This window comes from Leptonychotes weddellii, chromosome 1 (genome assembly GCF_054177405.1).
Source record: "Leptonychotes weddellii isolate Sample4059 chromosome 1, ASM5417740v2, whole genome shotgun sequence".
Lineage (NCBI taxonomy): Eukaryota > Metazoa > Chordata > Mammalia > Carnivora > Phocidae > Leptonychotes > Leptonychotes weddellii.
The window spans coordinates 93,221,120-93,246,497 of record NC_138369.1 but is presented as its reverse complement, the minus strand read 5'-3'; the positions used below and the strand labels follow the sequence as shown (position 1 = coordinate 93,246,497).

At 36.6% G+C, this 25,378-nt stretch overlaps 1 long non-coding RNA gene across 1 annotated transcript; it reads left to right on the top strand.

Annotated features, from left to right (window-relative positions):
* Positions 1-25,224, top strand: LOC145722990 (uncharacterized). The gene is made up of 3 exons (XR_014147627.1): positions 1-656; positions 23,969-24,024; positions 25,200-25,224. It is a non-coding gene; the product is annotated as an uncharacterized LOC145722990 (long non-coding RNA).
* The last annotated feature ends 154 nt before the right edge of the window (positions 25,225-25,378 follow it).

Genomic DNA, 25,378 nt, shown 5'->3' with positions numbered 1-25,378 from the left:
TGAGTTTTTAACTGATTTTTGGTTGGAACTGCAAACTAAAAACAAAGATACAGCTACTTCTCTGTTTTGTATTTTGCTGCTCTATCCTTTATTAGTGAGCATAGAAATGGCCCAAATCAGGAAGTAAAGCTGCCTCAGCCTAGACTGTCCCTCCCACACTCTCATTGTAGGAATTCTTCTTTAAGCCTGAGCTCAAATATTGAATCCTTGGATAAACCTTCCTCATCTGACTCTCCAGTTAAAAGTAATCCCTTCTTTCTCTGTATTCACACTAGGCATTTATTTTAATAGAAGTATCTATAGTTAGTTCATTAGAAGCAAACCCAGATTTCTCAAGGTGAGGAAAGGAAGAAAAACTTTGCCTGAAAGGTGTGAATATGGACTTGAAGTTCTGAGGTCTGACCAGCAGTCATTTACTTTATCAGAAAAAATCTTATATGGATTACAGCCAACAGAATGGGGACCTCATAAGGGATTCTCTTCCATTAATGTTTTTGCCTGAAGATGGATTTTCCTCTTCTTCCCTTAACTCTAACAACATGGTCAAATGAAGACTGGAACTTTAAAACAAAGCATTTTAAAAAACTCAAGAGAAACAGGAAGGATACGAAGTGCATTGCGTGTGATCAGACGATGTGGCTGACTCCAGCACGAAGGTTTGAGTTTGTTAACAAAGCAAAGGTTTGAGTTTGTTAACAAAGCAAAGGTTTGAGTTTGTTAACAAAGCAAAGGTTTGAGTTTGTTAACAAAGCTCATCCTCCAAATACCATTTATTTTGATTTTTGTTATGCTAACTATATTCTTCACCAAATACAGTATAAACTCCTATCTCTTAGTGTTTTATAATCTCTAAACTGCCCATGTTGACTAGCATTGTGGCACGTACATAATACATGATTCAATTTATGAGCCTAACCCATGAATACATGCCATGAGAACTTTGATTTCAAAGTTTAGCTTTAGAAGACTGTGACAGGGAGCAAACTATAAGTATGCCACTATATATATAAAAATTTAAAAATTAAAAAAATAAATATGCCACTATCATATGTGAACTTTTGTGATTTTGACCTTAAATGTCACATAATTATTATTTTTGTTTGTCTATTTTTCTTCTGAAAAAAATAGATAAAAGTCCAGCATCCAAAATACACAAAAATTCGTTAATGGGAGATAATTTAATTTTAGCCTTTCTCTGTCTTTCAGAAACACTGAGAGCTGTGATTTTGTTTTCCCATTCTAAATTTGCCAGCAATTACCTATGAAGACTCCAACTTCAGAATGACATTAGGATTATGGAAGAAGTATTTGTCCTTCGAAATTTATTTCAAAATATCTGAAAGCTTAAAGGGTTGTTTTTTGTTTTTTGGTTTTTTTTTAAACTACAGAGCCTTGAACTTCTGGGACAAAAGAGGAAGGGGAGTTGTGGCAAGAACTGCAACTAAACCTTACCCTAGAAGAGAAACTGGTCAGACGTGGATAGATGTGCTTGGTTTAGCCCTGCTCAGACTTGCTCCTCATTGCGTCATCCTTCCCCTTCTGTCCATCCCAGACATACCATTTCCGTCTAGCAGCAATCAGTGAATCATGTCAAATCCGAAGTAGGACATTATAATCTTTACCTTTTTAAGGTCTATCTACTGCTTTTGCCTCTGATCACCTTTTACTTGCTTCCTGCCTGTTCGCTATCAACCTCACGTCATTGTTTACCAGCACCTGGTTAAGGAAATAGGTTTAGAAGGACATTTTGAATGAAGAAGAGTTTTAGAAATAATTGGACTAGAATTCAGGTGACCTGGTTTTGTTCTGTTCCTAATTGCATTAATTAATTACTTATTTGAGAGCATGAATGAACACGGGGGGAGGGGCAGAGGGAGAGAGAGAGAGAGAGTCTTAAACAGACTCCGTGCTGAGTGTGGAGCTGGTGGCAAGGCTCAAACTCACGACCCTGAGATCAGGACCTGAACTGAAACCAAGAGTCAGATGCTTAACCAACTGTACCATCCAGGCGCCCCCCTAGTTGCTCTTAAACAGCTGAACTTGAATGAATCCCATTGTGATTCTGGGTATAATTTGTAAAATTATTGATTTGGAATAAATAGGATTCATGATTTTTTACTAGTCTCCTACTTTATGGTTCCGTAGAGATTGCTTTTAAAAATAGACCTTATTGATACAAACAATGCACTAATAAGCACAGAAGTAGATGTGATAGTACAATAATGTGAAAGTACAATGCTGAAAAGAATAACAGAATCAAAATGGTTGACAGGGGAAGATAGGAAACTAGGAAAGCAGATACAGACCTAGGTACAATGGTACCTACTTTCCAGATTTGTCTTGTAAAATTTATTTTGCACAATGGAAATGGTTTTATGTGGCAGAATGTGTTGATATTTTAGGATGTTGCTTAGTTATGGACATTGGTTTCTAATATGCAGTGATAATGCCTGCTTTAATGTTTTCCTTTAGTCCATATCTTTTGCTTCCCTTTTTATTTATAATTTTTTTTCTTTATAATTGAACAATTTTAAACATTCAATGAAGAAAAACTATAAAAAACAACCTTACCATCCAGAATCATTTTGGGCACTTTTGAAATTCTAGTGTTTATTATTTTATTTGCACATGATGTACATAAAAATTTGAGCTCTTCCAAAAGATCCTAAAACAACAATTTGAATGCAAATCTTTTATTTGAGGTGAGTACAGGACATCAACAGGGCAGTGGGACAATGAGGAAAGGGAAAGCAGCCAGAATAGAGCACACTATTTAGTCTGCTTCTATGGTGAGTAACTGGAGTTGATCTTTTAGAGAAATCCTAGGAAATGGTACAAAATATAGGTCTGACCTGAAGTCCAAGGGGGCTGGATTTAGGGCTGCTAGGGGTGGATGTCAGTTTCTCAGCACTTCTGGGTCACACTCAATGTGAACAGGCACACAGTGGGCTTCCCCTGCTGAGGGAGATGACATTTAGGCACAGAAAAGCAAGTACTGGCAGTAGGGAGTCTGCTGGAGCACACAGGAAGGTTGAAGGGAAATGCGTGGGCACTGAAAATGTCTGCTTCAATATATCACCTACTTTTTTAGGCAAATCAGTTCTGTTCTTTTTGTAATAAGATGAAACATATTTACCTTAAATATTAGAAAAGTGAAAATGACAAATGTTTTAAAATCACTCCAAATTTGGCCATTTGGCAGTATTCATCATTACATTTTGGTGAACACTGTTCCCATTGAGTGTACAGATGGAGAGAGAGATTCAGTGAATTCATTTTAGGAAAAATTCCTTATATGATTGGATACATGTGCATTTCTTTGTTCAGATTCCTTACCTCAAGAGTGCTATATATCCTTATGTTGGATTTTCTTTGTCCTCAATAACTATTAGCCCTCCTGTGATCTCTTTATTTGTCTCTTTCAATATGCATTTACTATAATTATCTCAAATCTTTCCTCTAGGTCAGTATTTCAATTTTTAGTAAATTCTATTTTATACTTGGCCTTCTTTAATTATTTCTGTGATTATATTCGTAGTCTTCTCTTGTTTTCCTAAATCTACAACCTCCCCCTTTTTCTCAATTTTTATTGTTCATCCTCTTATCTTTGAGCTCTTGAATTCATGTTCTTATTATTCTCTAAGGTGAGATCATTGTGATGAATTTTCTTGTGCTTTGAGGTATTTTTTTTTTAATTTTACATTTAAGGTCTTTATCTTTCCTTTGAAAGTTACATTCCTTTCTTTCTTCCTCTTCTCTACACATTTGTTTTGCTTCAATATGTTTGCATATTTGCCATGGCATTTCACATGGCTCATAATTAAGCAGTTCTATTTCTCCTTTTTTCTTGCTGGAATGTGAGTATATTCATGATTCTTCCTAGTAGTGCTGAACCAAGTGTCTTTTGTCCTTCTAGCTACTGTTTGAGAGAGATTTTGTTTTCTATCCATTTTTAGTAGATGGATAGCATGGCAAGGGTGGGGTAAGAACACAGCCAAAGTGGTATGCACTTGTTAAATACCATAACTCTAGTCTCTCTTCTGAGATTTTGTTAAATATTCTATAGAAGAATTCAAACCATGAGTTTGATGAGTTTGATGAGTCACATTCTTACAGAGGCTATCCTTGGGTTTTATACCATTTCCTCCAATCAGTGTGTTTGCTTCAGTTTTCTAGGATGGTAATAATTCAGGTTCTTGGCGTCAGAATAGGACAAAGTTAATTAATCTGCCACTTTACCATCTCTTAAATCCAAAATGCTTAGCTACTAATATTGTACAAGCTACATCTTCAGATGAAGAATACCCAAGAATTGACTGGGCTAATTTACTTATAATGAGATTATAGATATATGGGTTACATGCCATCCATGATAGTACCAATAATTGGGTGAGCCATTTTGTTTTTTTTAACCTTCATGACAGGACAAAAGAGTGTGCTATACTCCCATTTTAAGGTCTTGCTTGTGTTTCTGACATTCTGTTTTAGAATTGACTTTAAGTCAGGGGTTCCTGGGTGACTCAGTTGGTTAAGCATCTGACTCTTGATCTCAGCTCAGGTCTTTTTTTTTTTTTTTAGATTTTATTTATTTATTTGAGAGAAAGAAAGAGAGAGAGCAGGGGGAGGAGCAGAGGGAGAGGGACAAGCAGGTCCCATGCCAAGCACAGAGCCCAACTTGGGGCTTGATATCATGACCCTGAGATCATGACCTGAGCCTTAATCAAGAGTTGGACAGTTAACCAACTGGGCCCCACCCAGGCACCCCTCAACTCAGGAATTGATCTCAGGGTTTTGAGTTCAAGCCCCGTATTGGGTTCCATGCTGGGCATGGAGCCTACTTAAAAAAAAAGAAAAAAACAGAATTGAACTTTAGTCAATTGGTCAGTATCCAGACTTATTCTTAAGTGATACTAGCACATTATATAACTATAATTTTTTAAAAAATCTTTGTAATGCACAGAATTCCTGTATTAGAGCAAATACTAAAACATCTGAGCTTTATGAAAGTTTCCAGTTAATTTATTTGATAATTCTAAATAGACATAGTGTGATTTAAAATATGCAACTTAGAAACAGGACAATTAAAGGTGACCTCCAAGAGCACTATCAAATTAGATAAATATATAACTAAATTAAAAGTATCCATATCAGAACCCACAGCAGATGGAAAACAATCATTGAATAATGTTTAATAAAAATGACACGGAGCAAGGGATGGTGAAGCCACCTTACTTAGGAACTAGGAACAGTGGAATGGTGTTACCACCCCTAAGTCAGAAGGGGCAAGGAGAAGGAAAGTTTACAGACCAGGTGTTGGACATGTGAGGGGGCTGCCTCTTACATGGAGGAACACATACACAACTAAAATCTTGGCTGGGGAGGGAGGAACTTGGGAGGGGGAAGTAAAAGGGGAGAGGATGAGGGAGGAAGTGGGGAAGGGGGAGGAATACACTCTGATCCTTCTCTCCTACCAACCTCCAGTCTCCTATCAGGGCCTCCACTGGCCAAACTCACAGGGAGCAGAGAGCAGGACACCAGGTGTGAAGAGAGTAGAGGTCAATCCCCTGGGGTATAATAAGGCAGGGAAGAGTGGCGAATGGTTCTAGAAGGGTAAATGGAGACCAGCCAGCACAACATCTTACCTTAATACTCCATTTTCAAAAATCACTTAAAGAACAGGAATAGCTCTTTAGCTATAGAAGTAGGAACATAATTTTCTGCAATTACATAAATTTATAAAGCTGATTATATGTAATTTGTAAAGCAAAATTGTTTCAAGTTTTCTGTATGTAGGCACTCACATGCAGAGTTGGTCCTACTGTTTCTATAGCTAATGCTCATTGAGTGCTATATGCAAGGGACTTTTTCAAGGGCTTTACATGGATTTACTCATTTCCTCCTTAGTCGGACATATTATCATCCCATTTTGCAGGTGAGGAAACTGAAGCTCAGAAAAGTTGCCTCAGGTTAATAGCTAGAAGGGGGATTCTAACTAAGCTGGGATTCTAATTTGGGCATCGGGCACAGAGCATTTCACCCTAACAACCATCCCCACATTGTCTATACTGTTAGCACATAGACCTTGTCAGTTGCTTAATCTTAGAGTCTCATGAAGACTTTTTTTTTTTTTTGGTCATTTTTATTATACTTGAGTAATAATTACTCAGTTGGCGTACTAACTTAGCCTGAAGAAATGACCCATTTCCCAAACTGCACGTCTGTGAATCAGAATCCAAGATGTTCTGTGTTGGAAGGGAACTTCGCCAGCCCTCTCTTTAGTTGTGACTGGACCAGTCATATCCCCTCTCTAATTGTATTAGCATCTTGCTAATTCACTTACTAGATCAGATGTAGCTCCTGTTTTCTAAGCTTTAAAACCATCCTTCTGAAATACTGCACAGCTCCTTAACTACGGCACCTATGAAGGTATTTTGCATCAGATTATGTTTCTAATAGCAATTTGTGTCAATTCTTTCAAAGGGAAGTAAATGTAAGTTTCTTGTTATGAAACAGAATAAAGAATATGGAGATTCTGTAAGAGAAGTAATGATCTCAGTAGCTTTTGAGAGTGAAACTAGGAATTAAATACAATTGCATAGAATTTATCTCTATAAGTTGAAGTCGATTTGGGAACTGTCTTACTTAACTTGGGGTGCCGTATAAAATGCTGCAGACTAAGTGTCTTAACAGAAATTTATTTTCTCATGGTTCTGGAGGCTGGAAGTCTGAAATCAGCGGGCATGGTTGGATTCTGAAGAAAACTCTTTTCCTGGTTTGCAGATGGCCACCTTCTCACTGTGTGTTAACATGGCCTTTCCTTGGCATGTGCCTGTGAAAGAGAGAGAGCGAGAGGAATCTCTTCCTCTTCTTATCAGGTCTACAATTCTATTGAATTAGGACCCCATCCTTATGAATTCATTTAATCTTAATTTCTTCCTAAAAGCCTTGGCTCCAAAGATAGTTCTATTGGGTATTCAGCTTCAACATATGAATTTTGGCGGGGATACATTCAGTCTATAAAGTACTTTTTCCCCCCTGATTAGTAAAATAAAATTCTGAACTTTATAAAAAACACTTATCACAGCAAATTTACACTTAAGATAGGAATAATAACCCAAGAAAGTTTATTTTAAAATATAAGCCATCAATTACTGATACTTGAATTTCTAGATATAGGCCATAACATAGAATTCTATTTCATTCTTAGCCTACTTCAAGTTAAACTGATATGTAGTTTCTAAATCAGATTGGACTTGAAATTGCAAAGATAATCAGTGTTTCTCTTAGTCTGTTGCCTTTTCCCCCAGTCAATGTAAATGCAGATGACTATGGTAATTAGGGTGGGTGGGAGGAGATGAGGATTAGCTTGGGTCCCTTCCTGTGGGACTTCAGTTGGGGGTTAGGGCAGTGAATCAGGTAGGCTGTTAATTGGGGGAAATGATATATTAAGTGCATTTGTGTCAAAAAGACTTAAGGTTCAGATGAATACAATCGACCCATTATTCCTACCACCCCTCAAATGAGTTATTTCATATCTCCACCTATAAGAGGTTTGGTGTTGACTTTGCATTACTTCTTTCTACTTGGAGTTTCTTTAGATATAGCTTTTAACTAGATTTCTTAGAAACACTAATCTTTGGGAGTAGCAGGGTACAGTGGTTTTAGAAGCATAATTGCATTGGGTCCTGGGCAATTTAGGGACAGCCATACCTATCTCAGAAGGCTAGTTAGTAAAGAGATTTATAAGCATGGATAGTTGGGATACACTTTCCCAAGACAACTTATGCCTTTCACTTAACAACTTGTATGACTATGTAACCTTTTAGACTCCAGTTTACTTATTATTATTATACTTATTTATTATTATATATATTAATATTATAAATATATCAGTTTACTTATTTTACTTATTATTATATAAGTCTAATAATAATACCTAATACATAGTGTGGTGAGCATTATATTAAAAATATGTAGATATCTACATATATGCCTGCATATGCACATCTACATATGTATCTATTTACAGGGAAATATCCTTTCACTTATGACCACTTAATGCTGTTCTTATTACTTCTGATTTGGGGTTAAAATTTTTTATTTCAGACTCTTGGTAGATACTTTTATCACAGGTCCAATTTAGTTAAATTTCTATGTAATTCTTTTTTTTTTTAATTTAACATATAATATATTTGTTTTGGGGGTACAGGTCTGTGATTCATCAGTCTTACACAATTCACAGTGCTCACCATAGAAAGTTTAAAGTTATAGAAGAAATTATAAAATTAATTTATAAAATTGGATTAGTCAGGTAAATTAACCAAGGTTGCAAAAGATATGTCTTATCTGGCTCTGATTTCTTTAATGAGTAAAAATGACTTCTTTTGAATCATAAGACTGCATCTATTGTTCTGTTATCTGGGGGAAAAAATCACATGCTTTGGACTTACAATACTAAAAATAAATCATCCTATTTTCTATTACAATAGACTTAATCACTAAGACATTTCCCTCATTTCTTTAAATGCAAAAAGAATATGTTACATACCCATATGAATACTAAAAAAACCCCAGTGACAGTCTGTATTGTTATTTTTCAGGTGATCTGACAAAATGCTTTACAATGCCAGATGGATTATCTAATTTAATAATATATTTATAACAGTATATATGATTAAAATTAAAAGATTATTATTGATTGTAAAAGCAAATTTAAATTATAATTCTTAAGATAATCTCAAACTTACAGTTGAAAGGAAAAATACAAGAAACTTTATTTTCCTGAACCATTTAGGACAACCATTCCCATCACCCCAGAACACTGTGATGTGTATTTCTTACAAACAAGGACGTTTTCCTACACAACTAAAATGCAGCCATTGGATTCAAGGAATTACCACAAATATATCTCTAACACTTACTTGTCAGACCCCATTTAGACTTTACCAATTGTCCCAATAATAATTTTGTAATAAAAGGCTCCAGCTTAGAATCACAAGATACATATAGTTGTCAGGTCTTTTTAGTCTCTTTCCCCCGAAACAATCTTCTCAGTCTTTCTTTGACTATCCAGATCTTGACGCTTGAAATTTAAAGGCCAGCTATTTTGTAGAATGCTCTTAATTTGGGTTTGTCTGATGATTCCTCATGATTAGATTTAGATTGTGCATCTTTGGCAGGAATATCACAGAAGTAATGTTGTGTTCTTGTTGTATTCTATCAGATGGCACACAATTTTGATTAGTTCCACTATTAAAGAAGCTCATCTTGATCACTATATTAAGCTTGATTCTGCAAAACTTCACATAAAGTTCATTCTCCTTGTAGTAATCAGTAAGTGTGTTGTGAGCTGGTACTTTGAAACTGTCTTACTACCCCATTCCTCACCAAACTTTCAATTTATTCATTTATTTGTACCTGAATGGACTCATGGTTTCCTATATTATTCAGTGGGTTGTAGTTGGTCCCTACCTTTGTTGTTTATTTTGATATCTATATTGATCCCGATTGGGCCATGCAGGGAGAACCATTCCTATGTACACCGTCCTCACCCTCCTTAGGGTTTTACACCCTACTCTCTGCTGCCTTCCTACAGAGCAAATGTCCTCAGCCTGCTGGGGCTCTAGTACGCTCATCTGGGCCACTGGCACAGATGCCTACCTTACTCTTCTCTACCTAAGAGTTTTAGGACTAAGTTGTTGGAGGAGGATAGGAAAAGAAAAAAGAGCCCAAATTATAATTTTACAATAAATTGTGTGGCTTTAAAATTCTGCAACTTAAAAAATGCATCAAGCTACTCTTAGACAATTCATACCTCTATTTGAGCACACTGGTCATAAATTGCTTTAAAATTTCTTTTAAATAAATCATCTTAGCACTTGTCTCTGGGTACCTCCTGAGTCGGCAGGAAAGAACACTGAGGGAGGATCTAGTCATTCGAAGGAAAGAAGACTATGATGGATTTCTGAAAGGCTTCTTTCAGAAGCCTTACAAGTATGCAATTTAAAGTGTCTGTTCACTAAAGAAAATAATAGAGCATGGAATAAATGAAAGATCTTTTTTGATTATGGGGTAAAAACATTCCCTTTTAAGGCTATAGAACTGTCATGGTGCAACCAATTTAAGACCTGTACATTTTCTGCTGTTCAAATGTAAACTTCAACCCTGATCTGACCTTAGTTGGCTGTATACTGTTGAAGAAACCTGTCTGTACACTTTGAGAAAATGTCCAGACAGGAGGGAGGCCAACCAAGTGAACTCAACTTTCTAAGGCTCCCACCATCCTGAATGATCCATAGTGTTTTCTGGCATTCCAAACCTATACTGCCTTGTGATATCTCTTCTACTGCTGCCTCATATCAGTTCTCCTGCTTGTAAACATTTTTTGTTCTTGCTTTGTTTCATCAACTAGGCTGTAAACAATTTGATTATACAGATAATACATTTAATAATTATTCTTTTTTCCTACATATCATCCAAAAAAACAGTAGTATGTAATTATAGAATGAATCAATGGTCTAATCAATCAGTTAATTCAGGTACCTGGTATTAAACATTTGTTCCACCCTAAAAGCCCTTGAGCTTGGGTTTTTCAAGAAAGAATGAAAGAAAAAAAAAAGCTCTTTTAATGATCATATTTTCACTTGTTATAGATTATGTAACTTAAAAATAATTATACATTTTTCCAATTTTATGTAAGAAAACCATCATGACATTCTTAGGAAATTCATCCCTCTATTTGCACATATGAGTAGAAATTGTTAGGGCAGATGAGAGATTTTCCCATATTTGTGTAAAAGTCAAGAAACAATTGTAAAATCTAATATTCCTACCCTGCCCCAAAGAAAATGCTTCAACATCATCAGATATTTGGTACCGTTAATGAAAGAAAATTACTAGTGTCTTAAGGCAAATACATAGCTTCACCCACCATAAAATTTGTCTGTTTTTCCAACTTACCTATACCAGTTATCTTTAATCAGAAGTTCAACAAATCTTGAGTATTATTACACGGGTGACAAACAGGACATCTCTCCAGAACATGAGTTAGGGTACAACATTCAGCATCAGCAAATGCCATTTTGAGTCCATTTTGAGACAATGAGTATTTTACATAAAAAGATTGAAAGTATAACAACAAAATTGTGCACTTTTCTTTCTAAATGTACTCTTTTTCTATCAGTGACTACTACTAATAGTAATTATACCAGATGATGAGTTGAGAATTTAATATTATAAAACAGAAATCACACCCCCATCATCTCCCTGCTTAGACCCTCTAATCCTCTTTGTTGTCTACCAGGCCAAGCATGACATGCTCCCCCAGCCCTTCTCCCTGAGCTCATTTCTTATTACCCATTCCTCTGTTTCTTTATAGGTTCTAGCCCCTGAGAGAGCCAAGCTCGTTTCTGCCTTTATGCCTTTATTTGTGCTATTCTTTCTTTTTTTTTTTTTTTAAAGATTTTATTTATTTAACACAGAGAGACAGCGAGGGCAGGAGCACAAGCAGGGGCAGTGGGAGAGGGAGAAGCAGGCTTCCTGCGGAGCAGGGAGCCTGATGTGGGACTCGATCCCAGGACCCTGGGATCATGACCTGAGCCAAAGGCAGACGCTTAACGACTGAGCCACCCAGGCGCCCTGTGCTATTCTTTCTGTTTTGACTGTTGGTAGTCCAAAATGTGGTTTGATGCATATAAAGAGATGCACTCAGTCACCTGTTTTGTGGGCTTTTTTTTTTTTTTTTTGGTATTCGCTCCTTCTATCTCAAATTAATATGTTTTGTAAGAAAATAGAGTGTTTTCTATGCAAATGTCTAAAGAAGTCCCCTCAGATTTCTTCCAACCAGATTGCTGCCCTGTATAGGAAGTCTGGAGTCCACTCCCTAAGAGGTCTTTCCCCATTTCTCCACAGCTGGCTTCATCGTGCAAGGCTCAGGTCAAATGCCACCCCTTCAGAGGCATATGTCATATTCTCCTTCCCCACTCAAGTCACTCTGTCCTTATTATGTTCCTTACCTGTTTTGTTTTCTTCATAACACTTGTAATGATTTGAGATGAATTTATCTTCATTGCCTTCTACTCATCATTTACGTTTTTGCAGTCAATTATAAACACAATGAGAGTGGAGATTGTGTCTGTTCTGTCACTACTATGCCCCCAACTCCTCCAGTTATGCCTGATACACAGTAAGCACTCAAAATCTGTTTAAAGCATGAAAGATGATTCTTTTTCTTGACAAAATTGGATACTTGGCCCAATTCTGAACCAGATGAGTCTAGCAACTATATTTAGCAATCCTATGACAATCTCAGTTGCCCTCTAACCAGTATTTCTTCAGAATATTTAAATCTTGCTCTATTCATAAAAAGATACCTTTAAAGGGGCGCCTGGGTGGCTCAGTCGGTTAAGCGTCTGCCTTCGGCTCAAGTCATGATCCCAGGGTCTTGGGATCGAGCCCCGCATCGGGCTCCCTGCTCAGCTGGGCACCTGCTTCTCCCTCTCCCCCTGCTTTGTGCTCTCTGTCTCTCAAATAAATAAATAAAATCTTAAAAAAAAATACCTTTAAATAAAAGCAAATGAGTGGGCTAGAAAATACAAAATCGTATTTATTAGAACTCTACTTTTAGACCCAATTAATCAAAAGAGCAATTTCCCTATCCCTTTTCCCAGGCCTGGGATGGCCCCTCCATTCACCCCATCCATTGCTTAAGCTAGAAATTTGGAAGTTATATGAGGTCTACACTGTTCCCTCTTCCTCATCCCCTACACATTCAATGAACCCTACTGATCATGCCTCCTAAATATTTTTCTAGCCATTCATAATGGTGCCCACTCAAGTTCTGATCTCCTCATGTCTCAGCATGCACTCGATATACTTTGTTGAATTTGGGATATTCCCTATTTTTAAAACAATTTTTCTTTTTTGAAATTTTTTTAAAAAATAAAAACATGTTTAATTGAAGTATAGTTGACATATATTAGTTTCAGGTGTACACATAATTTTTTCTTTAAAATGTAGTTTAATTTCCTCACCTTTTTGCAATATTTTTCAAGGAAGAATCATGTTGAAAATCAGGGAAAATTATAGATATCACTGGTAAAATTACACAGGCCCTTAAGCAAACAGATGTCAAGTATAATTATTAATTTTTAAGAAAATACATTGTATTTCCCCAAAAGGTCAAAGAGATCCCTGAGATACATTAATGTTCAGAGAATTTGATAGATTTTTTTAAATGACATAAAATATAATTGTCAACAAAACTAAAATATCACGTGAGCTCTTCGTATTTGCTATAGATTTGGAAACTATAAAGTTGTTTTAGTTTCATATTACAAGTTGTCCTGAAGAAAATAGTCTGCTGCTGTTGGGTGGTAATGTAGTATTTTAAGAATTGTTTAAGAAAAAAAGTTAAAAGCAAAAATTACTTGAGGGTACTTCTCATGACAAAGGCAGACTATATTTCAAGTAATATTGGAAGACACAGTTGTAGCAATATGGAACTAAATGTATTGTGGGAAATTCACATTGCTCAAGTGGTATAATTGGCTGTTTCATAGAACTATTACTTGCATATAATTATGATCAACTCCAGTTTGCACCCAAATATTTGTTTTCATCAAAGAGAGTAATTTTGAATGTCTAGATATTTGTAGTATTAAATACTATTATTTTATTTACTTGCTCTGCTGGTAGATTGAAAGGAATGTTTGGATGTTTTGTTTTGTTTTTTAATTTATTTGAGAGAGAGAGCATGAGCAGGGGGTAGGGACAGAGGGAGAGGGAGAAGCAGACCTGGGGCTCCATCCCAGGACCCTGAGATCATGACCTGAGCAGAAGGCAGATGCTTAACCCACCCAGGAGCCCCTGTTTGGATGTTTTTGATGTGAAGTAAATATATAGAAAACAATGGACTAGCTGAAACAATTTATAAATTTACATGCAAATGAATTGAAAAACCCAGTATTGTTATTTCAATTATGTCTTTTTTTTTGAAATGTACAAGGAGGGTATACTTCTTTAATTGCAAAACACCTAATAAAGTGATAATTTTCTTATTACGAAAAAACTCAATATAAGAGCACAAAAAATACTATTACTTTTGGCAGTTGATTTTATTTTTTTGGATTTTAAAATTGTGGTATGGTTTGTTTTGCTCTTTGATTGAAGTGTGGACCTACAATACTATATTAGTTTCAGGTGTACAACACAATTATCCAACATTTATATACTTTACGAAATGATCACCAGGATAGGTGTAGTTACCATCTGTCACCATACTAGTTATTAGAATATTATTGACTATATTTCCTATGCTGTACTTAACATTTCCATGACTTATTTTCTAAGTGACAGTTTTAGTTTTAATCCCCTTCACCTATTTCGCCTGCCTCCTACCCTCTGCAACCACCAGTTTGTCCTCTGTATTTCTGAGTCTGTTCCTGTTTTGTTTGTTCATTTGTTGTTTTTTAGACTTCGCATTTACGTGAAATCATACGGTATTTGTTTTTCTTTGTCTCGGTAGTTGATTTTAAAACTTAATTGATGTGAAAAGAAACACTAGAATCTACAAGTTAAGATTTGTTGTGCCATATAATGGAATTTGACAAGGCTGAAAAGATTTCAAGTCCTAATGAGCACTGTATGAATGCTAACAGGAATACCATGGGGAATGACTGCGCTTGCCAGAATTGGATTTGGAAGCAGCAGGAGTAATACATCCTGGCAACCTGGGTCTGCTTGTTCTTTCAGAGTTGAGACTTGAACAACAACAACAATATAAACAGAGACACATACTCAACGACCTCACACTTCAGAATCACTACATTTTGCTACTTGATCTTTCAGAGCAACTGGTTCTCTTGATTTGTTCCTGAGAACACAATATTCCTTCACATTTCCTTCTTGACCCTTTGCCCTCTGGCTTTCTTCCCCTCCACTCTAATCACCTCCTTACTGCTAAGCCTACCACTCTTGCCTCCCTCCATGCTCATTCTTTTTCCTCATTTGCTCCTGCTCATCACTATTTCCTGCTGGGTTTCTTAGACATCATATGTTCCCCTTTCCTCTTTGCTTCCCCGGTTAGTCTGTCTTGGCCTCCTCAGCTGAGTCCTTTAAGTTGGACTCCAAGCCTCTCAAGTTCCAGCCCCACCCCCTGCAGCTGATTCTGTTGAGCTCCTCAGCCCCTGTCCCACTTCTTTCCCAGATCCTCAGCCCTACACTCCAGCATTCTTCATTCATTGAGCAGTTACTTACATGCCAGGCAGTTTACAAAGAGTTTCACACAAATCACCTACAGTAACACAAGGAGATTGGAATTACCATTGCTATTTTTTGGAATTTTTTTGAGAAAACTGAGGCTCAGAAACATTAAGTATCTTGCCTAATTTCTCATGCTTAATAATTGTTCTGGGATTTGAATCCAATTGAGTCTCACTCTGAAACACTACAGAATATTGGCTCCCAATTTGTTAAGCATTCATATCACAGCCTTGGCCTTATGCTGTGATTTTCCTCATCTTCACCTCATTGATAAGATGAATTTCCATCTTGTATGGCCCATCTGGTGACTGGATTCCTCTATGTCTGAGCTACATGGTAACTCACTTCTCTTCCTCGGCCCGGCCAAGGGAGATTAGGGAAAGATGGGAAAGAGAAATGTATGCAAAGTCTAGTCTTTTTCGTACCTACCAGGCATTTGATGAGCAGAGTCCTGTCTTAGAATGACATTCCTGAGAGTATTTCTCTTTTGCTACAGCTTCTAACTTAAACAACAACAACAAAAATTATAGTATCAACTCTAATTTCTCAATTTTATTCATTCTTTTTCTTTAAATAGACCTTTACTGAATAATATGCATACAACAAAATGTACTTTTTTAAAAAAAGATTTTATTTATTTGAGAGAGTGAGAGAGTGAGAGAGCGCATGAGCGGGGGGAGAGGCATATGGAGAGGGAGAGGCAAACTTCCCTGCTCAGCAGGTAGCCCAATGTGGGGCTCGATCCCAGGACCCTGAGATCATGACCTGAGCTGAAAGGAGACACGTAACTGACTGAGCCACCCAGGCACTCCAAAATGTACTTTTTAAATAGATTTTATTTACTTATTTATTTTAGAGAGCGCAAGCACGTAAGCAGGGGGAGGGGCAGAGGGGATGGGAGAGGGACAAGCAGATTCATCACAGAGCCCCACATAGGGCTTGATCTCATGACCCTGAGATCATGACCTGAATATAAATGAAGAGTCAGCCTCTTAACCCATTGAGCCACCCAGGTGCCCCCCAAAAATGTATTCCTTTTAAGTGTACAGTTTGATAAGTACTGACAAACTTCGATACCTGCAACACACACTGTAATCCTGGCATCAAACACATCCCCCTAAGAATCCCCTTCTGCAACTTTGCAGTCATTTCCTCATCTGTACACAGTTCTGGCCCTGGGCAATTACCAATCTGTTCTTTGTTACTCTAGGTTAGTTATGCCTGTTCCAGAATTTCATATACATAATCTAGAATGTACTCTTAGATCTGGCTTCTTTTCTCAGTGTAGCATTTTTGAGATTTATACATGTTGTATGTATTAGTAGATTGTTCTTTTTTGCTGCTGAATAGCATTCCATTGTAAGGATCTATCACAATTTGTTTTGTCATTCATCTGTTGATGGATATTTATTTCTAGGTATGCCTAGTCTCATTCTATTTTTAATTTAACTTTTTTATTTTGAGATATAGATTCACATGCAGTTGTTGAGAAATAATACAAAGAGATTCCATATATCTTTTACCCAGTTTCTACTAATGGTAAATTGTGAAAAACTATAGTAGAGTTTCCCAACCAGGATATTGACATTAACACAGTCGCGATGCATAACATTTCCATCACTACAAAATCTCTTGTTACCATTGTATAGCTACATCTACTTCCCACCCTCGCCTACTTCTTCCTTAATCCTTGGCAACTGCTAATCTATTCTCTATTTCTCAAGAATTGTAAAAATGGACTAATACAGCATATATCCTTTTGAGATTTATTTTATACTTAACCTAATTCTCTGGAAGTTCATTCAGGTTATTGCTCCTTTACATTGCTGTGTAGTATTCCATGAAATAGTTGTACCACAATTTGTTTAACCAATTACTCATTAAAAAATATCTGGGTTTTAGATTGATGAAATCCAATTTATCCATTTTTCCTTTATGGATCATCATTTTTGGTGTCATCTAGAACACCTTTCCTAGTCCTAGATCTTGAAGGTTTTCATCTGTGATTTTTCTAAAGTTTCACAGTTACAAGTTTTATGTTTAAACTCATGCTCCATTTTGAGTTAACTTTTCTCTAAGTTATGAGGTTTAGGGCAATTTCTTTCTTTTCTTTATTTCTTGCCCATGGATGTCCAATTGCTTTAGCACTATTTGTTGGAAATACTCTTTCCTCCATTTAATTATTTTTCTAACTTTTTCCAAAATCAGTTGGTCATTTTCCTATATTTCAGAATTCTCTAATCAGTTCCATTAATCTGTATGTTTATCCCTCTGCCAACAGCACCCAGTCCTGATTACTATAGCTATATAGTAATTGCATAGTATTGATTCCTCCTACTTTTTTCTTCTTTCTCACAATTGCCTTAACTATTCTACCTTTGTCTTTTAAAATACATTATAGAACAATCTTGTCTATACCTATAAAAGTTGTTGCTGGAATTTTGATAGAAATAGCATTAAACCTATATATCAGTTTGGGGAATATTGACATCTTTACTATACTTTTAATCCATTAACCTGTTATATCTCTTCATTTATTTAGCTCTTTGATTTCTTTCATCAACATTGTGTAGTTTTAGGCTTAAAAGTCCTATAGATGTTTTTGATAGATTTTACTTCATTTAATTTTTTGAGCAATTGTAAATGGTATTGCACTTTTAATTTTAGCATCCACTTGTTCATTGTTAGTATATAGAAATATAATTGATACTTGTATCAGTGTTTATCTTCCCTTATGTGACCTTGCTGAACTCACTTAATAGTTCCAGAACTTTTATTTTGGAGATTCCTTGGGCTTTTTTGTGTGGGCAGTCATAATGCCTACAAATAAGGAGACAGTTTTATTACTTCCCTTCCAAACTGTACTTCTAGTGCTACGTTGAATGTGAGTGCTAAGAGCAGAAATCTTTGCCTAATTCCCACTCTTGGGGGAAAAGCATTCAGTCTTTCACCACTAAGTATAATGTTAGCTACAGTTTTTGTTTGTCTTTTGTTTTTTAATAGATGCTCTTTATCAAGTTGAGTAAATTCCCCTCTGTTTCTATTTCTCTAATTTCTATCAGGAATATATGTTGTATTTTTCAAATGCTTTTTCTTCACCAACGATGTGATTGTGCGATTTTCTTCAATCTTATAATCATTATTTAATATTTTTAAATATTAAATCTGACTAGCATCCCAGGTCACACTTGGTTATGATAATTCTATTATATTTTTATACTTTTTTATTCTTGTATTCTATTTGCTAATATTTTGTTAAGGATTTTTGTGACTATATTCATCAAAGATATTGGTCTATAGTTTATTTTTGTACTCTGTCTAGTTTTGGTATCATGGTAACACTCATATAATAAACTGTTAAATATTTCCTCTTTTGTCTTCTGGGAGAAACTGTAGAATTTGTGTGAATTTTTCTTTAAATATTTAGTTGAATTTTCCAGTGAAACCTACTAGGCCTAGAGATTTCTTTTTGGGGGGTGTTTAAGTTACAAACTCACTTTCATTGTTACAGGGCTATTTAAATGATCCATTTTGTATGGGATATTTCATGATAAATTTGTATTTTTAGGGGAAGTTTATCAAAGTTGCCAAATTGTGTGTCAAGCTGTGGTATTCCCATATTTTTTTAATGTCTGCACTGTCTTTAATTATATCTCATTTCATTCATCATATTGATAATTGGTATTTTTTTGGTCAGTTTTGCTAGTGATTTGCCACTTATATTGTCTTTCCAAAGACCTCTTATTTCATTGATTTTGTGTCTTATATCTCATTAATTTCTGTTCTTTATTGTTTCCTTCTGATTGCTTTGGGTTTTATTTTCTTTTTGGCTCTTCTTCGAGATTCCTGAGGTGGGAGCTCAGAATTTTATTTTTTTTCCATTTTCTAATTAAGAATTTAATGTTACAAATTCCCCTCTCAGCACTGCTTTCACACTGAGTTTGCCTTGTTCCCCATCTTAGGGGAGAAAACATTTGGTCTTTCAGCATTAAGTATGTTAGCTGTAATTTTTTAATAGATGCTTTTTAGTTGTGTTCCCCACAAATTTTGATGTGTTGCATTTTTAATTTAGTTCAATCTATTTTTTTAATTTCCCTTGAGATTTCCTCTCTGACCCATAGATTACTTATGTCATTCATTTCTAAGTGCTTAGGTATTTTCCTATTTTCCTTTCTCTAATTGATTTCTAGTTTGACTTCACTGAGGTCAGAGAACACATTCTATACAATATCAATTTAAATTTTTTGAGGTTTCTAGTATGACCCAGGATATGCACACTTGAAAAAAGTATGTGTTTTGCTATTATTCTGCTATTATTGGTTTTATAAATGTCAATTGGAGCCTGTTGGTTGGTCATGTTGTTGAGTTCTATGCCCTTGCTGATATTCCATCTAATAGTTTTATTAATTGTTGGAAGAGGGATGTTGATGTCTCCAATTATATTTTTAGATTTATCTCTTATTTTTCAGTGTTGTTTTTGGTGCATACCTTGGTGGATTTACCCTTTTATCATTGTACAACATCCCTTGCTGTCAATTTTCTTTGCTCTTTCTTCTAATCTATTATTAATATGGCTACTCCTGTGTTTATATGTCTTTCTTCATTCTTTTACTTTCATTTGCCTATGTTGTTATATTTGAAGTGGGTTTCCTATAGGCAGATTAAAGTTAGGGTGTGTTTTTTTTTTTTTTAAGATTTTATTTATTTGACAGAGAGAAAGAGCACAAGTGGGCAGAGTGGAAGGCAGAGGGAGAGGGAGAAGCAGAGTCTCTGCTGCGCAGGGAGCCCGACACAGGGTCCTGGGATCACGACCTGAGCCGAAGGCAGCCACTTAACCACCCGAGCCACCCAAGCGCACCTAGGTTGTGTTTTTTTTATTTTATTATGTTCTGTTAATCACCATACATTACATTAGTTTTTGATGTAGTGTTCCATGATTCATTGTTTGCGTATAACACCCAGTGCTCCATTCAATATGTGCCCTCTTTAATACCCATCACCAGGCTAACCCATCCCCCTGTTTTTTAATCCAGTCTGTCAATCTGTATGTTTTGCTTAGTGTATTTAGACCCATTTACATTTAATATAATTATTGATATTTTAGGATTTAATTCTATCATATATTTTTTTCATTTCTGTGGGTTACTTGAATATTCTTTAGAATTTGTTTCATCTACATTTTTTTTAGTATATCACTTTGTATACTTTTAGTTGTAGCTGTAGCGATTACCTTATATGAACATAACTTTCCCCATTTACGGCTGTCATCATTTTGCCAGTTCAAGTGTAGGAACCTTACCTCCCTTTATGTCTTATTACCCCATTTAAAACATAATCGTCTTAAATATTTTCCCTATATACATTTAGAACCAAATCAAATGATAATTTTTGCTTCAAGCCCCAGACTTAATTTAGAAAACTCAAAAGAAAAATTTATTCTTCATCCATACTTTTGTATCCTTACTACCTTTTTTTTTTAGTGTTTTGAGATTTTCCTTTTACATTTTTCTGAAGGCATAAAACCCCTGAATAGAAATAGTTTTGTAGTGCAACTAAAGAAATGGACTGGGAGAACTCAACAGGAAGCCCTGTGCCTGCCCCAGATCCCAACAGTAAGATGCTCTTATCCTAAAAAATGCATGGTGCCTGCTCACCGAACTGGAAGTGACGGGCTCTTGTGAATGGCAGTGTACACATAACACAGGCCATCTCACAAGCTGCTAGTGTTAAGAAGTGACAGTGTAGACCAGATGCCCTTTCAACAACTCATCTCCTTTATAGATGTAAGTCAGAAGTTCAAGGACAAGGGCAGGAGAACTGAACAACATGAAATGAAATTTATGCCAGGTTAGTGGAAGAGAGGCTCAAAAATTAAGTGAATACTTCTTGCAGAGGGGTCTTCAAGTTTTACACACTATTTTCATGTTTTGTACCCCTCTGCTTTCCTCTCCGATCCTTCATTTCCATCAGAATTCATGCCCTTATTCCTGATTCTTCAGATGGAAACTCAGTCATCATTGACTTTTCCTTTTCTCTTCTCCATCGTACTCACACACCACATCTGGTAATTTCTTCCTACAAATTATTTCATGCTTGTGGCTCCTTATGTTACTGCCACCACCAGCACCACCAATTTTTGTGCCAATTTAAATGCTTTCTATATTCATGTCGCTGTTTTTGGAGGCAAGGGATAGAATAAGAGAAATATTTTTCCATGAGTAGGTACTAACTTTAACCAATCATCCATTACTCTGTTCCTGTGCATACAATTGAATACTATCCCTGGTTGAGAATATACCATATATTCCTAAATCAATCCCACCCCAACCTCCACCCCTACCCTGGCCACACACACCTGAGAACAAAAGAAAGCAGTAACTATGAGAGATGACACCACCTCGGCAACATGCTTTATAGTCTGTCTTAGACCATTACCTATGTCTGTGTAACAAACTGCCCCAGAACACATAAATAACCATGATTTTCTTTTCCTTATAGATTCTCACACAAATGTCAGCCAAGATGGTTTATCTTTGCTCTATGATGTCTGAGGCCTCAGCTGAGAAGACTCAATCAAGCAGCTGGGAGTGACTGAAATGACTGGGTATTGGGATCAAAGTCCTTTCCATGTACTTGTCTGGTGTGTGGGCTGGTAGGATTTGAATGGATAGAGGCACTTTGGCTTGCATGTGTGCACTCTCTCCACCACCTGCCACTCTGCCTGTTTCACACACACCACTAACACCTCCTTTCAGGGCCTTGTGGCTTCAAGGTAGTTAGCTTCTTGCATAGTACCTTTGAAATCCAAGAGCAAATATTCCAAACAAGATGGAAACTACATAGCTTTTTATAACTTAGAAGTCATAGTGTACCACTTCTGCCATATTCTGTTGGTCAAAACAATCACAAACCCTCTCAGATCAAGGAGAAGAACCATAGATCCCACTTCTTAGAGAAAATGGCAATGAATTTGCAGCCATGTTTTAAAACACTGCACAAGCTCTCGATCACTACTTAAAGCTAATCTATTTCCTTTTTCCCGGTTCCATCAATCTGAACAATCTGTCTAGAATGTGGAAAAACATATTGCCAAAGTTCCTAATGAAATATTGGTTATTTCCACTCTGACATCTTTCTACAACTTGTCTCCTTTATCCTCATGATCTAGTATGACCTCCTTGGACCAAGTTTGTCACAAACTTATTCTCCATTTCATTCCCCCCTCCTCCCATTTCCACCCTCTGTTGACTGTACATCTCACCCCTTTTTTGCTGTGTGTTCTGGAGACACAATCCCTTCTAAAGGAAGCTTCTGCACACTCAATCTTCTCTTACCAAAAGCTGCTAACAACTACCCAGTAAAATATTTCCCTCATTCTTCTCCCCATAGAGGCCACTTTTATATTATTACCCTTACCAGAGAAGGGATAGGTATTCTCCTAGCTCCCCACTGTTTTTGATATTATCCTTCGACTGCCTAGTCAACTCTTTTTGAGAGTCATAGTAACTAGGTCTTGCTAGTTGCCCTCTTCCTCTTTGCTGTCATCCACTAACCTTCATATCTGTCCCTGTATTCTTTTTGTCCTATAATCTTCCTGTCAGTGACCCATCCAATGCCCTACCCTCACAGTGAAGTCTCTCCTCTACTATGATGGCCTTTACTGCCATTCAACTTCAAAACCCACAGCCACTCCTTCCCTAGACGCCCCCCTTTGCCCTTTTGAGGTCATCCATCTACCCCAATTTCTCCATGGACCTTGTTTCCTTTGGAATTATCATGCAGTCGCTTTATAACTTTTTCTGTCTCTAATTTGTCTTCTCCTCAAACTACTTATTTTCCTCAATCTCTTCACCAAAACAATTTAGTGATCAGTAATAATTACTATTTTTATGAATTTAAAATTCTCTCAAATACCAGTCATTTCTAATCTCTAAATGTAACAGACTCTTGATGGTTATTTCTGTAACAAGTGACACAGACTTACCTCTTCACTGAAACTCTCTTCTGAGATGGATTTCTTCAGGAGGCTGTCCTGGATCATCTACGACTCCAATTCTTCCTGCTCGGTATTCTCTGTCTATCCCAGTGTTGGTATTGCCCATGGTTTACCCCTTACCCTAGCTGACATTTGTAAACGGACAATTCCCAAACTTCTATCTCTTGCTACAACTTTGTCCTGAACTCTGGAATGGCATTTGTAATGACATACTCTACCCTTCCAACTGGGTGTCTTTTGAGTATCTCCAACTTAGCAAGCACTGCAGTCTTTAAAACACATTTTGCAAGAAAAGAATAATGATGGCGACTGATTTTAAAAGAAAATAGCAAATGTGAAATTTTCAGTCTATGCGCTAAGGTATTTCAAGGAGGCAGAATTTTTCCAGATACAGGATGGATGCTGATCATTGCACCCAGTATCTTCAGGGATAGGCAATACTTTCAGCACGTCTATCTTACTGGAAATGCCGTTAAAGAATATTACCTCTCTGTGTTCTTATGCTAAGCTCTGTAGGCAACTTTCTGATTTATAATTAGATTGAAAAAGGCAGATGTCTGTTATTGTGACTGGGATACAGCCCCTGTATATTCATAAACTGGCATCTAGTTGGTAAATGATTCTCTTATCACAGTTTGCTTGGTGTGAGTCAGTGTCCCAGAGTTGGTGAACTCTAGCTGAACTGTTGAGATCAAGTTTCTGTATCTGCAGAACTGAAGACCAGACTTTGGATTGTGGCAACTGAAAATAGACTGTGAACCTGAGAGGTGAGGCTCAGCTAAGGAGGTCAGCACACTCTTCTTGATATATTTTTAGCTGCACACATTTTGATTTACATCTCTTTGTCCCACACAGTGTGTATCACAGTGCAAAGCACCAAAAGGTTGAATACTTGCTTATTATCTGACTGAGCTATTCAATAGAGCGTCCAAAAGAAAATATCGTATGCATTCAGTTTCAAAACAAGAATTTGTCGGAGATCCACAAAGCCTTCATGGCATGAAAGAAGATTAATAATAATAGAAACAAGTAGTAACAAAACAGCACATGGAATGGCAAAGTCCTTAACAGCCTCAAAAAGCCTGCCATTTATTGAGTATATATTTTATGGGAAGTGCTTTGCATTTTCTATTTCACCTAATTACCCCAACATCTCTGAGCTGCAGTTATGCTCAGTTTATAGTTGAGGGTGCAAGCAACTGCCCAGGGTACACAACTAATAAGTGGTAAAAGTTGGTTCAAACCTAAGGTATTTTGACTGCAAAGCTGATTCTCTTAAACACAGTGGACATGTGCTGTTTTACTCTTAACTATTCACAGCAGCAGGAATAGTATGAAGAGCTAAGCTTCAGAATTTACATAAATATAAGTTTCAATTATAGTCTATAACTGCAAATAGCTATCCTTAGATGTATGCTAAATACCGTTTCTTTGGGAATTCCAAATGTAGTTTTTTTTAATTTTATTTTATTATGTTAATCACCATACATTACATCATTAGTTTTTGATGTAGTGTTCCATGATTCATTGTTTGCGTATCACACCCCGTGCTCCATTCAATACGTGCCCTCCTTAATACCCATCACCAGGCCAACCCATCCCCCAACCCCCCTCCCCTCTAGAACCCTCAGTTTGTTTCTCAGAGTCCATAGTCTCTCATAGTTCGTCTCCCCTCCGATTCCCCCCCTTCATTTTTCCCTTCCTACTAGTTTTTTTTTTTTAACATATAATGAATTATTTGTTTCAGAGGTACAGCTCTGTGATTCATCAGTCTTACACAAATGTAATCTTAAAAAACATTAAAAAAGATGCATATAACAAAATTGAAAATGAGTACCTCTTTGTTTATTTAAAAGTTGTTTTGAAAAACATCTCTCATCCCTTATTCCTGTAACCCCACACCACTTTGTACTGAGTAGTATATTTTATCTTTTTTGGCCAGGTCCTCAGAGAAATCAAATGATTCCAAGGAAATAGGGGCACCTGGGTGGCTCAGTTGGTTAAGCGACTGCCTTCGGCTCAGGTCATGATCCTGGAGTCCCGGGATCGAGTCCCGCATCGGGCTCCCTGCTCGGCAGGGAGTCTGCTTCTCCCTCTGACCCTCCCCCTCTCATGCTCTCT